Genomic DNA, 14,353 nt, shown 5'->3' with positions numbered 1-14,353 from the left:
TTTCTTTCAAACCACCACATTCTACTCCCTGGCTTCTATAGGCTTGTAGCTGTGTCATAGCAAAAATGCATTCAGTCCAACTTCAAAAGTTTTCCATAGTCTATAACAGTTTTAAACTTATTTAAAGGTCTAAAATTTGAAGTCTCTTCTGAGATTCATGCAATCCCCTAACTGTAATCCCCTGTAAAATCAAAATCAGGAAGCAGATCACATACTTCAACATATAATGGCAGAGGATATATATTACCATTCCAAAATATAGGGAAGGGAGCATAGTGAGGAAATGCTGGACCAAAGCAAGACTGAAAACTAGCTGAGCAAATGGCAAACTCTGCTTCTCCATGTCTGATGTCAAAGTGCTCTTCAGATCTCCAACTCCTTTCAGCTTTGTTGACTGCAGCACACTTCTTTCTCTTGGGCTGTTTCCACTCCCAGTTAGCAGCTCTCCTTGGCAGGTATCCCATGACTTTAGCATCTCCATCATCTTGTGTCTCCAAGGCAATCCAAGCTTCACCTTCACAGCTTCACACAATGGCCTCTCTAGGCCTCCATTCAAGGACACCTCTGACACATGCCTGGCCTCAGCAGTTTTCCTTGGTTACTTTTTGACTCAAAAGCCAGAACAACTCAGCTGAAGCTGCCAAGTTCTGCTCCTTACTGCACCTGGAACCTGCCCCCCTCATTCAATTACATCTTTACCAGCTTTCTGTTTTTGATGGTTTCCTACATTGCCTAAGCTTGGCTGTCCTGAATCTTCAGCGACAGACCAGGCTTGCCTCAGACTCCAAGATACACCTGCCTCTACCTTCCCAGTGCTAGAATTAAAGGCATGTACTACCACACCTGGCTTTAAGCTTTTCTTTAATTGTTTTCACAAGTTGGAAATGTAGTTGGGTGGGATTTTGCTTGAGGTCATCACTCCCTTTATCCCATTTCCTAATCTGTTTATCTCCTTGCTAGTGCTTCTTTTCTCTTCAAATTTTACATTTTTTATTTTTTCTTGTTCAGCTTGCTTCTTTCATTATAAATCTTCATTAGGGTTAACACTAGTAACTACAGGACAAAGTCTATTCTACCAACAGAATTAATCCAAAACTTTACTTTAGCCTCAGGCAAACTTTGGACAAGGGCAAAAAGCAGCCATATTCTTCACCAAAATACCACAAGAACAATCTCTAGGTAATACACTAAAATTCTTCTCTGAAATTTCTTGAGCCAGGCCCCCACAATTCAAAATACTCTCATTACCACTCTCTTCCACGCTCCTACTAGTAATGCCCATTAAGCAGCACTTAAAGCATTCCACTGCTTTCCTCACCCAAACCCCCAAAGTCCAAACTCCTTCAAACAAAAGCATGGTAAGGACTTTCACAACAATACTCAAGTCCCTGGTACCAACTTGTCTTAGGGTTTCAATTACTGTGGAGAGACATGATGACCAAGGTAACTCTTAAAGGAAAACATTTAATTTGGGCTGGCTTACAGTTTCATTTAGTCCATTATCTTCATGAAGCATGCAGGCAGACATGGTGCTAGAGAAGGAGCTGAGAGTTCTAAATCCTGATCTACAGGCAGCAGGGATGAACTGAGTGCCACACTGTGCATATCTTGGACATAGGAGACCTCAAAGCCTACCTCCACAGTAGCACACTTCCTCCAACAAAGCTACACCCCCTGATAGTGCCACTTCCTACAGGGGCCATTTTCTTTCAAGCAGCCACATTCCCTCAACAGTGTCTACACTTCATCTACTGTGAGCTGTCTTAAAAAAAAGAATTTCCACAGGTGAAGTGAGGATAAACCCCAAGTCCTTAATGTTCTTCTCTCCTGTCGTGCTCTGAGTATGTTTCTCGTCAGGTACTGATGTCTTCCTGGCCTCGTGCCTCCATCCTTCCTTGATTCCTGTGCACAGTTAGTCTGTTCCCAGCTCTTCCTAGCCAATTCCTTCCTACTCTTAAGAGTTCTTCCAAAAGGCTGTTGTTTTGATCCTCCTCTCAAAATGAATGAGATCCATCTCTCAGGTCCTTTCTAGTACCTGCTTGTTTCCTTTATTACAACCCTAAAAGTGCATAATTATTGCCTTGAGAGATAGAGTTTGAGTTCCATGAAGACAAGACCTTGTCTGTGAGATTCAGGATGCTATCCTAGCACTTACCACACATGGCCTGACTCATAATAGGTTCTGCAGTGTGGGTGAGTGGGCAAGATGGTGGTGGAGTAATGACAGGCAGGATCTAATTGCTACCCTCATACACTGTACTCTGAGGGCAAAAGATCCATTCACATTTTTATAAATGTTATGGTGACACAAGAGTAAGATCTGTGGGGAATGTGAAGTATAAGGTAAGAAAGGATGTGGACAGATCTATAGTGAAACTTTGGGAGACTTAGGGTAATTATATAATTAATCTCTCCTATGGGATGAGAGTAATGATACCTCACAGGTGCATCATAGATGCTAAATGAGAAAATTAACAAAGTAGTAATCATTTCTACTTATTAAACATGATATATCTAGGAGTTTTATTATCATTCTGGATACTTTAGTTTAATAAATACAAAGCATAAGCTGCTTGATAGGTCATAACTATTAGCTGTTTGGTCATTGATAAAGATGAAGTCTAAAAGATTTAGGGATTGGTCAGTGCTTATAGTCCTGTTAACTCCTAAAGCCAGGATTCAGATGTTTAGTTTACAGTGAGGGCCTATGCTCCATATCTCTATCCCATGTTTCTTTACTTGCGGTTCTGATAGTTTTCTGACTATACACATACAGTAATAGTATATATATATAGAAAATACTTCACTTGAATCTTAGCACAAGTTGAAGGTGCAAAGCCTTGTATGTTTTCAGGGGCTTCTCATAATAGTATACTCAGAGTTCCAGAAGGAAAAGGCTTTCTTGCTGGGCTGTTTCTATTTTACTCCTTTGAAAGGAATAAATAATTTACTCTTTTTTTGTTATTGTTGTTTGTAATATTCTTTTTTAAATGAAAACCAAGAACTTCATGTTTGTTGATTGTTTACTTTGATCCTGTGTAGGCCTCTATTTTTTAAACATCAAAGAATTACATTATTTAAATCTTGCACTTACAGCTAACACCATGTCACAAGGTTCATTTAGCATCTGGGGCAAGTAGAGTTGTCACTGTACCGACACACATATTTAGAAGTGAAGTGCAGAATCCTTCTTGGTCTTTTCAGTACTGAAGTCATCCCACAGTTTTGGTGTCAGCCCATAAAACTCCCCTATTTTTTAACAAAAGTCACTTTGATTTGCATATTTTGTTACTAGTTGTAGATTTCCACAGTCTTTCAGTGTAACTGTGCCTAACTGACCTGAGCCAACAATCGTTTTGTAAACTTTGTTCCTTTTTGTTATTTTCCAAACTGTACAATGAGGTAGCAGTCATGGGTGCTTCAGCTCCTGGAGCAGACAGCTGGTACAAAGGAGGAGCACCCTGAACCTGTGCTGTTGGGGGGATCCAAATGCACCTTGAAATTGAAATCCATTTTTTGCTATATTTCATGCCACCAATCACACTGAATGATTTTCAAATATTATATTTTTGACAAAAATTGCATTGGTTTTAGCAGATACTGTTGAGCTGCATTAGTTATTTTCTCTATTCTGATTCTGTTATTATCTTGATGAGTTTTGAGAGGCATCTTGGACTGTTATGCTGCCAGTGAATTGACATTTTTGTTTTGTTTTGTTTTCAGTCAGCTCAGCCAGTGTGTTTTCAATATGTGCGTTGAAAATTCTGTGAAAGCTCATGTGGTAGACAGGGTGTGCTGCATGTAGAGTTGTGATTCTCACACCAAAGGTCTTAGAGGATATCATTTCTACAGGGCCCTTAGCTGCTGAGTATGTTGCTTGTGTTTAGAATCTGACAAAGGCAAGAAGGAAGCACTATTTTTTTAAAAGAGAGATTCCTAAAAGTGTGTACAGTCCTTACAGCTTCAGCATCCTTTGATTCTGTACTACAACAGTCTGAAGCTGAAATTGTGTCTGAATAGGTTTTAATGGTTTTGACCTGGAATTCAGCCTGGGGTTTATGTTTATTCCATAATTGTTCTCTTGTTTTACCCTACCCAGTTACATGGCTTTCCGCGTGACATCTGTATCTGTATCACCATTCTTCATCAGTAAATGGTAATGTGATCTGCTTATTTTCAGAGTTAATTGAATACAGTGTTTCTTTGTTTTTCCTAAGAAATTTTAGAGTCATGTAGACTTCAAAGATTCCTTTTCATCTCTTTATTGTAGAAAATTGGAATATCCTACCAAACAAAGCTTTACTTCAGGCTAACTTAATGAAAGTTCCACTTTATGACCTTTTCTATTTTGTTCTTAGTGAAGCAAAGAAGTCAGAAAATAATTTTAATAAAAGTTCCAGGTCCTTCCCTGCCATCAACTTTCTACCTGCCCTTCCTACTTCTGCCATGTCAGAAACAGCAGATCTCGAAACCCTAAACCCTGAAAAGCACCTACAGCCTGGAGATGCATGCCTGTTCCTTTTATATACTAGCCATCTTCTTTGGCCTTGTGAAAGCCACCACAGTGGAGAGCATACCTGGATCTGGTAACATCAGGTCAGAGTGACATTAGTGAGAGCTTTTGAGATTGTGTCCATTTAACCAAACTCAAGTAATGTGGGAATTTGCTGTCTTATCTTTTTGGTCATCTTGATACCTCCCTTTGAAGAACATAATGGTCCCTGTCTCACTCTCAAGTTAGTTGTAAAAAGAGATGTTATCCAAACACAAAGTATTATATTATTTAATGAAATCCTTTTTTCCTTCAGTGCAATCTTTTATGTTACCGGGTGAATCCATCTGTAAACTACCTATCTAAAATTGGGGAGAAAATGACCAGCAGCAGCGCCTTCTAAGTGTTATACTCTAGAGTAGAACTGACACTGTGTGTTTCATTGTCATTTTGAATGCATCTCATGTCTCATCCTACCTTCTATTTTTTTCTTTTTAAAATCATCAGTATTTAAATCTCATTATTTTAATTATATCCAACTAAATGTACTTGCATAATCAGTATACTTTGTTACATGCATTAGTAAAGAGAGCACTTTAAGATGCTTTGCATACTGGCTTTCTCAATGTATTAAATTTGCATACCTTAAAATAGGTTTCATGTAGAAATTTTAGAAAACACATGTGACAAGTATATAAATCAGATGCCATATGCTTTATTTGTTAAACATGTCTGTAAAAGGTCTTTCCCCATGTCTTAATTTGGTTTTCTTCTTTAAATTATTTTTATAGCACCCTTTCTGTAACCTAGATATTTGTTCAAAGTAAAAATGAAATACCAGAAAGAGAAAAATTACACATGTGTATATATTTAGAAGAATTCTTATTCTATAAAATCATAATACACATTTTTTTTTTTTTAGGCACTGGGTAGTTAATAATTGCTGTACCAGTCATCAAGTTATAAGGCAGGGTCCTATGGTGGGGCACCCAGGAGCTTGAAAGTCACTGCCATTTATTAGCATGGTGATTCTGGCAGGTGCTGAACCCTCTGCACAGGGCAGCCTCATCTGCACAGTGAGGATAAGATTAATATCTTTTGGGTAGGTGATTATGCAGTCAATATTGATTTATAGCTTTTCTATCTCCATAGTTGAGAGTATAGTGATATTTAATACTTAAGTTACTCATATGAAACATTTTAAGCTACCTGTGAACTTTTCATGACATTAGTCCCTGAAGAGAAACAAAAAGCAGCTTTTTCTCAGAAGCTTTTGTCATTGTTGCCTCAGGGTCCTCAACTAGAAAGAAAAGATTGGCATGGACAAAGTGAGAGGTAAGCTTTCCTCTTCAGTGTGGAAGCTGTTTGGCTACTCACTGGTAGCCATAGAGCTCATATTACCATCCTGATACTAGCAGAATCCATGTGACCAAACCAAGTGTGCGACCACAGATGGAGAGGTTCTGAGGGGACACAAGAGGAAACTTGGTTACATATGATGATAGCAGAGGCTTGTTCTCTGCACATTTGCTCTCCTTTACCTCCGCTCAGGGGGTGATTTAGGATGACACAGCAAGTAACCGTTCTCCCAAATACTCTCTTTTTGGTCTACTTTTAGGAGAATGATACTTCAGTGCCATGACACATAGCTCCATTTTTTGTTTATTTTTTATTTATAATCAGGAGACATGTCCCCACTTATTTGCATCTCATTCTATCTTACTGTGTTTTATATTTATTCATAATCAGGAGACATGTCCCTACTTATTTGCATCTCATTCTATCTTACTGTGTTTTATATTTATTCTGATAGTTAATTTTAATTATTCAAAATAAAGTAACTTGAAACTGTTACAAAATAAAATATGTAATAGGACTTAGTCTTACTAATAAAATGTGTAGTCATGTTTAATATTTTCATTAATGGGACATTCTCATATATATAACTCATAACATGAGGAAGTTCTTTGTACATATAAGGAAGATTTCTTCTATGGGGACATATCATAGCTTTAGAATTCTTGAGTTTAGAAAATTTCATTAATTATGGGTCTTTGAAAATAAATGTATTTTTGTGTGTGTATATGCACATGACTGTGGGTTCCCTGAAGGCCAGAGACTAGATTTGTACTTACGTAACTTATGGCATTTATCTCACAGTGGCCATCTTACTTCTATGCCCCCACAACAAGCTCACCCCTTCCAACCAGACAGAACATGGAATATTTGAGGACCTGAGCATACTGCATTCTGATGAAACTACCATTAAATTTTGAAATGTTGGGCCCCATTTGTAAAAAAAATACTGCTCAGATATCACAATAGATTGCAGCAGAGTTAGTTGAACCATGTATTATTTACAGAGACTTAATTCTATGTTGCCTGATACATAGCAATTAGTAGATGATAGTTTCCTGTAGTTATCATTTCTAAATCTTTGAACTTCTTTGCTGTTTTCAGTTTGTTGTGTTGTGTACATTGGTGGTTGAGGGGAGAAGAGTGAATTAAAATGCGATTCAAAGTTGGTGAGATGGTAATGTTCATGCTTAGAATTAAATTCACATAAATGAATTCTCAGAGTTAGTTGAAAGAATGTTTAAGATGATGTGGTATTGCTTTTTAAATGGGTCTATATTACTTCTGTTACTTCAGAAACAATAACCTACTTTCCATTTTGAAATCTTACATACATTTGGAGATGAACATGTTTGTATGTTTTAGATGAAAACAGGCTACCAGTGTTCCACCAAAAGGTTAAGATCCACAGGTATAGTTAAACCATTTCTTTAAAGTTGGATAGTAAGACCTAGTTAACTGAAAATGACATTGCCAATTTCGGTTGCATTCAAATCTGTATTTAACGTAACTGGCTATCTACTTGACTTTAAAAATGACTGATAGCTCAGTTTTAAGTAACTGCATTTGGTCTTGTGCAGTCCAGACCCATCAGAATTTGCTGCAGGCTGAGCTCCATCCAAATGCTCCACAGAGTGGTTGTCAGTGGACATCATAGGCTTTTCTGGGACTGATGCTAGATAGCTCTCCCTCCTCAGCTTACCACATTCCCCTTTCAGCACCATGGTGCTGAATTTGTCACATGCTCTCATGTTGTTGGCTCAAGTTTTCATCCAATCTAGTTTTATTTCTTTACCTTTAATAGCTTAACTATTCTCTAGGGCAAAGCAGAATGTAGACTGTACTAGTTACTTTTATGTTGCTTTGAGGGAAACCCTGACAAAAAAGGATTTAGTATGGTCATGGTTCAGAGGGGATATAGTCTGTCATGGCAGCAAAGGCATATCTGTAGGAGCACAAGTCCAGATTGACAGATAGGGAACAAAGAGAGAACAGGAGGAAGTGGGGCCAGGCCTTTGATCTCAAAACTTGCCCCCAGGAACATACCTGTTGCAGTAAGTCCCTACCTCTTCAAACAGTGGCACCAACTGATGACCATATGTTCAAACATGAGCCTGTGGGGGACATTCCTCATTCAGACCACAACACTGATCCTCTAGGAATATTCCCTCTGCCCTCCAGCTGTCATAACTTTCTGCTTCCTAGGTGTCCCCATAGTGGTAGACATGATTTCTTTGAAGGTAAGGACATCACAATCCTTCCATAGTACCAAGAACTGTATGTGCATGGTGAGTTCTTAATAATATTGGTTGTATTGTGCTACAGGGAAATGTTTTGATGTACTATATGTTGCCATAAGTAGGGAAAAAAGAGGAGAAAGACTCACAGTAAGAAAGAAAATGGCGCCGGGCGTGGTGGCTCACGCCTTTAATCCCAGCACTCGGGAGGCAGAGCCAGGCGAATCTGTGAGTTCGAGGCCAGCCTGGGCTACCAAGTGAGCTCCAGGAAAGGCGCAAAGCTACACAGAGAAACCCTGTCTCGAAAAAAACCAAAAAAAAAAAAAAAAAAGAAAGAAAGAAAGAAAATGGAAATAATTAGAGAGGGGTTTGTTCAGCTTTTCTTCCTCAATTCTTTGTTTCTGAAAAACTAACAAGAGGGCTGTAATTCCTCCTTTCACCCCACCCCCCATGTATAAAGCAGGTTTCTCCTAGCCACACTCCACTGACCGGATGAGGAAAGTTACATGTGGGTAAGGAGAAATGAATTTTCTCAAAAGGGTCTTGAAAGTGACTTTTAAGGCTGGACTGAAGCTATTGAGCACTAAGTGTGACTGAGATGAAAACTGTTTATAAGCCTATAGTAGAACTCCCCAAAGACTACTTTAATTAAAACCAAGCAGTTTTCCCTGTTTATTGGAACACTTTAGTGATCTTACATTTTATATCTGCTTCATACTTAAAAGGCTATTACAATAAACGGTTCAAAACAATGAAAATGAATTCTCAGTGTAGTTGAAGGTGGGTTGCATTTGTTAGCAGAAAATAGAAACAGCTGTTCTGTTTTGTATCCATTTTCTTTTTTCACCCTGAGGTTAAATACTATTGATTTATAATATGGAAAATAAAATATCTGAGCATTATTAAAAGCTGTATACTATTATCAATATGCCACAGTGCTTTCAAATAAATATACAAATAAGCCACATTTTAGAAAGTGATGTGTTAACATACTGTTTTTTAAAAACTTTAGCTGCTCAATTTTCAATTATAGGGAATACATAAATCTTACCAATTCTCTATTTTTTAATAGGAAAAAAAAAAAACTCGGAAGCTACAAAAAGGCCTAAGACATTGCCCAGGTTTCTTTTACTTTTCTTCTTTCTCTCTTTCTCTCTCTCTCTCTCTCTCTCTCTCTCTCTCTCTCTCTCTCTCTCTCTCTCCATCTCTCTCTGTCTCTGTCTCTCTCTCTCTCTCTCTCTCTCTCTCTCTGTGTGTGTGTGTGTGTGTGTGTGTGTGTGTGTGTGTGTGTGTTTTGGATGTGCATATATGAGTGTGTACCTAGGTCTGCACATATGGAGGCCAGAACAAGAAATCAGATAGCTTTCTCTGTCACCTTCAGTCTTCAGACCGGGTTTCCCTACCTGGAAGCCTGGTAGCTCACCATTTCAGCTAAACTCTTGGCCAACAAGCCTTCGGCATCTAGCTGTGGTTACAGTGCTTTGACCCCCAGTACTGAGGTACACGTACAGCCATGCCAAGCTTTTTACATGGGTGCTGGGAAACCAAACTCAGGTCTGCAGGCTTCAAGAGTAAGTACTCATTAACCCACTGAGCCTTCTCCTCGACCCACACTCCTCAGGATTCTTAGTTAAAATACCATGTCTAAAATCCTAGATTTCCTGACTCTCTAAGCTCCTACCCACTCCCACACACAGTGCTAGGTGTTGAAGTCAAAACTTCGTGCATGCTAGGCAAGTGTTTTTTCACTAAGTGAGAATCTCCAGCCTTTCCCTGGATATCTGTGCTATCTTTTAGTGCTTGAGGTGTAAAAAGAAAATGACATGGCCTGATTTTATAATCATGGGTTCTGATGTATTTTTAAGTTTATTTCTGTAGCTGCTATAGATTATTGATTGCAAAGGGTTAATTCTATTGCTACACTCCAAGTTTATTGATTCTTTTATGCCTCTGAAAATCAACTGAAATAAATTGTTTGGATCACAACTAGCAAAGCAAAAGAAAGAAAGTAAAGAAAAGAAAGAATAACTTCATAACTTTTTACATGATCCTTTAGCTGAAGATCAGAATTCTATGAAATCATCTTAAGAAAAAATTGCAAATATATGGACAGAGGTACCCAGCACTCATCTGCCCTTGGGAGAACCAAAGCTACAGCTGTATAGCTGCATGTAAATCAGGAGAGATTACTAAAAATCAACAGGAAAAAAAATGGAAACATTTTAAGATCCAGAAACCTAGGACAAAATCATAGTCAAAGAAATGAAATACACTGGTGCCCACTACCCAGACTCCACAGTGGACTCTCCTCTGTAGGAATCCAGAGTAAGAAAGGCTTCCAAATGGATGAAAAAAATGTGGTACATATACACAATGGAGTACTACTCAGCAGAGAAAAACAATGAAAGCATGAAATTTACAGGCAAATGGATGGAACTAGAAAAAAAAATCATCCTGAGTGAGGTAACCCAAACCCAGAAAGACAGTTATGGTATGTACTCACTCATACGTGGATTCTAGATATAAAATAAAGAACAATCAGACCACAACCCATAGAACCATAGAGGCTATATATATAGCATGGAGGTCCCTAGGACGACTGTGGCTTATAATAAATTTCAGTTTTACTGAATTATTGAAAAAAAAATAGCCAAATGAATGGAAACACATGAACTATGAACCAAAGGCTGAGGGGCCCCCAGCTGGATCAGGCCCTCTGAATAGGTGAGACAGTTGATTGGCTTGATCAGTTTGGGAGGCAACTAGGCAGTGGGACCAAGTCCTGTGCTCATTGCATGAGTTGGCTGTTTGAAACCTGGAGCTTATGCAGGGACACTTGGCTCAGTCTGGGAGGAAGGGACTGGACCTCCCTTGACTGAGTCTACCAGGTTGATCGCAGTCCTCGGGGAGGACTTGTCCTGGAGGAGGTGGGAATGGAGGGTAGGCTGGGGGTAAGGGGAGGGGGTGAGAGGGGGGAGAATAGGGGAACCCATGGCTGATATGTAGAACTGAATGGTTTTGTAAAATAAAATACATATAATAAAAAAAAAAGTCGAAAAAAAAAAAAAGAAAGAAAGGCTTCCAAACAACTGTTATCATGGAAACTAGCAGTGCTGGCTATTGACAACTCAAAACCCCCCCTAGGTGGCAGCCCAACTATAGATGTAACCTGGGGTATGCACAGTAACCTGGCACATCATCTCAGTGACTCCTCAGTGGGCTGGAGAGGCCATCTTGAGAAGGGACCTGTTGTTTGAATTTGGATAGCTTAGTAGGGCTGGCCAGCTTTGCATACCTGAGTTGGAATGATGATCAAGTATCGTTTTCCTCTCCTCCCAGTTTTTAAGTCACAGTATCTCCCAGAGATGAATCATGAATGGATTGTGGCAGGGTCTACAAAATTCCGGTGAGCTAAGTGCTTATGAAGCAGCAATGAAAATATTTTTCTGGTTAGAGTCACAAAAACGTGAGGAACCTATTAAAGGGCCACAGCATTAGGAAAATTGAGAGCCACTGAGCTAGACCAAACAACACAAAAGAATGAAGACCAAAATAAATAAAATTTAGAGTTGAAAAAATAAAGAATTACAATTAACACCACAGAATTATAAATTATTAACAGGAATAATTTTGAAAACTTGGATATCAATAAATTGAAAAATACAGAGAAAAGGAGAAGTTTCTTGACACATATGACATCAAATGAATATAAAAGCCTTAAGAAAATAAAAAATAATGAGTCGGAATCAGTAACAGAAAGCCTCAAAACATGAAGCTCAGGACCAGATGTCTTCAGAATTAAATTTTACCAAACTTACAGAACTAACACTAAGGCTTCCAAAACCATTCCACAAAATTAAACCTTCCAGACTCATTCTGGGAGGTCAGCACAAACACTTCTAAACATTTCTGCTAAGATCAAGAACAAAACTAGAATGTCCACTGTCACCATTTTTTTTTTTTGAGACAGAATCTCCAATGTAATTCAGGCTAACCTTGAACTTAAATAGCACAAATAGATGCATGATCCTCTTACCTCAGACTCTTGCCTTAGACTCTTGAGTTTTTAATTGCAGGCATGCACAGCAATACCCAGTTTTATATCTACTATTCTCATTCAATATAGTAGTAAAAATTTAGGTAGAGCAATTATGCTAGAAGAAGGAATGAAAGGATACAGATAGGAAAGGGAGGAGCCAGACCATCCTTGTTTACAGATTATCATCTGTTGTAGATTATTCCATCTATAGAAATGTCTAAAGACAGGATTGTGTGTTCATACCCACAGTTTATCCCTTCCCTGTCTCTCCCTCCTTCTCTCTTATCAACACACACACACACACACACACACACACACACACACACACACACACATGCTCACATATCAGTTACTTCAGTAACAATATGAAATGAACATACAATAATATTTGGCTTTTATACCAATCGTGAATTTCTTGAGACATATCATGCTCAATAGCCAGAAAATTAAGTAGAAATATTTAAGAATAAGCTTAACTAAGAAGTAATGGACCTTCACAATGAAAATTATAATACATTGATGAAATATTTTGAACATGGCACTGAAATGTGGAAAGACCTCCCATGTTCATGGATTGGGAAGATTAATATTGTCCATACTTTGAAAAGAGAACTACAGGTTTTTTCCAACAGAACAGCAATAATATTCCTCACAGCACTAGAGAAAAGCAATTGTAAAACGTATATGGAAACATTATAAGACCCCAAATTAACCAATACCATTACAAATAAAAAGAGCAAAACTTTCACAATATGTTATTTCGGGACACATTGCAAAGCCAGGAAAACCACAGCATCCTATATTGACATAAAACAGGAGAAAAGACTAATGGCCCCAGAAATCAGGCCAAACATCTACAGTCAACTGGTTTTTATAAATTGCCAAAAATATGTGAGAGAAAGAAAAGTCCCTTTAAAAATCCTTGCTGGGCAAACAGGGTATGTACATGCAGAAAATTAAAATGTATTTTCCCTCACCATACTCAAAAGCCGATCAAAACAGGTCAAAGACTTAAAATAAGACCTGAAATTCCAAAAGGACTTGTATTAGTTACTTTCCCTTGCTGTGATAAAATACTATAATTAGGGAAAAAAGGGTTTATTTTAGCTTATGGTTCCAGAATGGTAGTGTGGTGGTTTGAATAAGAATGGTCCCCATAGGCAAATAAATTTGAATGCTTGGTGGTTAGGGCATGACACTACTTGCGATGGATTAGGAGGTGTGACCTTGTTGGAGTAGGTGTAATTTGTTGAAGGAGGTGTATCACTGGGGTTAACTTTGAGGTTTCAAAAGCCCAAGCCATTCCCAGTGTCTCTCTTTTCCTGCTGTCTGCCAATTCCAGAAGTAGTACACTCAACTACCTACTTCTCTAGCACCATGTCTGCCTGCATGCTGCTGTGCTTCCCACCATTATGTTAATGGATTAAACCTCTGAAGCTGTAAGCCAGCCCCAATTAAATGTTTTCCTTTATAAGAGTTGCCATGGCCATGGTATCTCTTCCCAATAGTATAAACCCTGACTAAGACAGAAGTTGGTAACAGGAGTGGAATATTGCTATGATAGGTCATATCATGCTTTTGTTTGGTGAAATATGGAACACTTTGTGACTTTGGACTAGAAAAGCAGTTGAACCTGTTAAGTGGGACTTAATGGGCCATCCTAGTAGGAACATGGAAGACAGTTGTGCTAAGAGTGATTTGAACTGTGGGGGCCTGGCTCAAGAGGTTTCAGAGGAGAAAAAAAATTAGTAAGTGGACCAGAAACCATTCTTGTGATATTTTGGCAAAGAATGTGGCTGCTTTTTTCCCTTGTCCAAAAAAAAAAAAAAAAATCTTCCTGAAGCTAAATTGAAGAGTTTTAGATTAATGGTGTTGGCAGAGGAGATGTCAAGACAACCTGGTATTTACTATGTCACCTGGTTATTAGTGGTCCCTCTTATGCAAATCTGTAATGAAAAGAAACAGCTGGGAAAGGAAAAATGCAATATGTACAGTTTGAGGAGAAAAGGAACACCATAAAGTGTAATGAAACTAAGCCCACTGTTCAAGGAAATAAAAAGTTTAAAGGAAAACCTGATGCTAAATGGGAGAAAGGGAGTGGTGACTTCAGGGCAAGACCCCACCCAGCTAAGTTTCAAACTTGTATAAAGGAATTAAAAGTTTAAGCAGTGAAGGAAACCACTGAAAACAGAAAGCTAATGCAAATGTAATTGAATGAGGGGACCATGT

At 38.4% G+C, this 14,353-nt stretch overlaps 1 protein-coding gene across 8 annotated transcripts in view; it reads left to right on the top strand.

The window, feature by feature from the left end:
* Positions 1-14,353, top strand: part of Cfap20dc (CFAP20 domain containing) — a 262,891-nt gene that overhangs the window by 15,993 nt on the left and 232,545 nt on the right. Inside the window, exon 2 of one of the 8 annotated variants that reach the window (XM_037208665.1) lies at positions 4,100-4,156. The exons of the other annotated variants lie outside the window; for them this stretch is intronic. The gene's annotated coding sequence lies outside the window, so the exon portion shown is untranslated. The remainder of the gene's footprint in view (positions 1-4,099; positions 4,157-14,353) is intronic. 8 annotated transcript variants of the gene reach the window in all.

This window comes from Peromyscus leucopus, chromosome 9 (genome assembly GCF_004664715.2).
Source record: "Peromyscus leucopus breed LL Stock chromosome 9, UCI_PerLeu_2.1, whole genome shotgun sequence".
NCBI classification, from domain to species: Eukaryota; Metazoa; Chordata; class Mammalia; order Rodentia; family Cricetidae; genus Peromyscus; species Peromyscus leucopus.
This window is presented reverse-complemented; position numbering and strand designations above follow the sequence as displayed.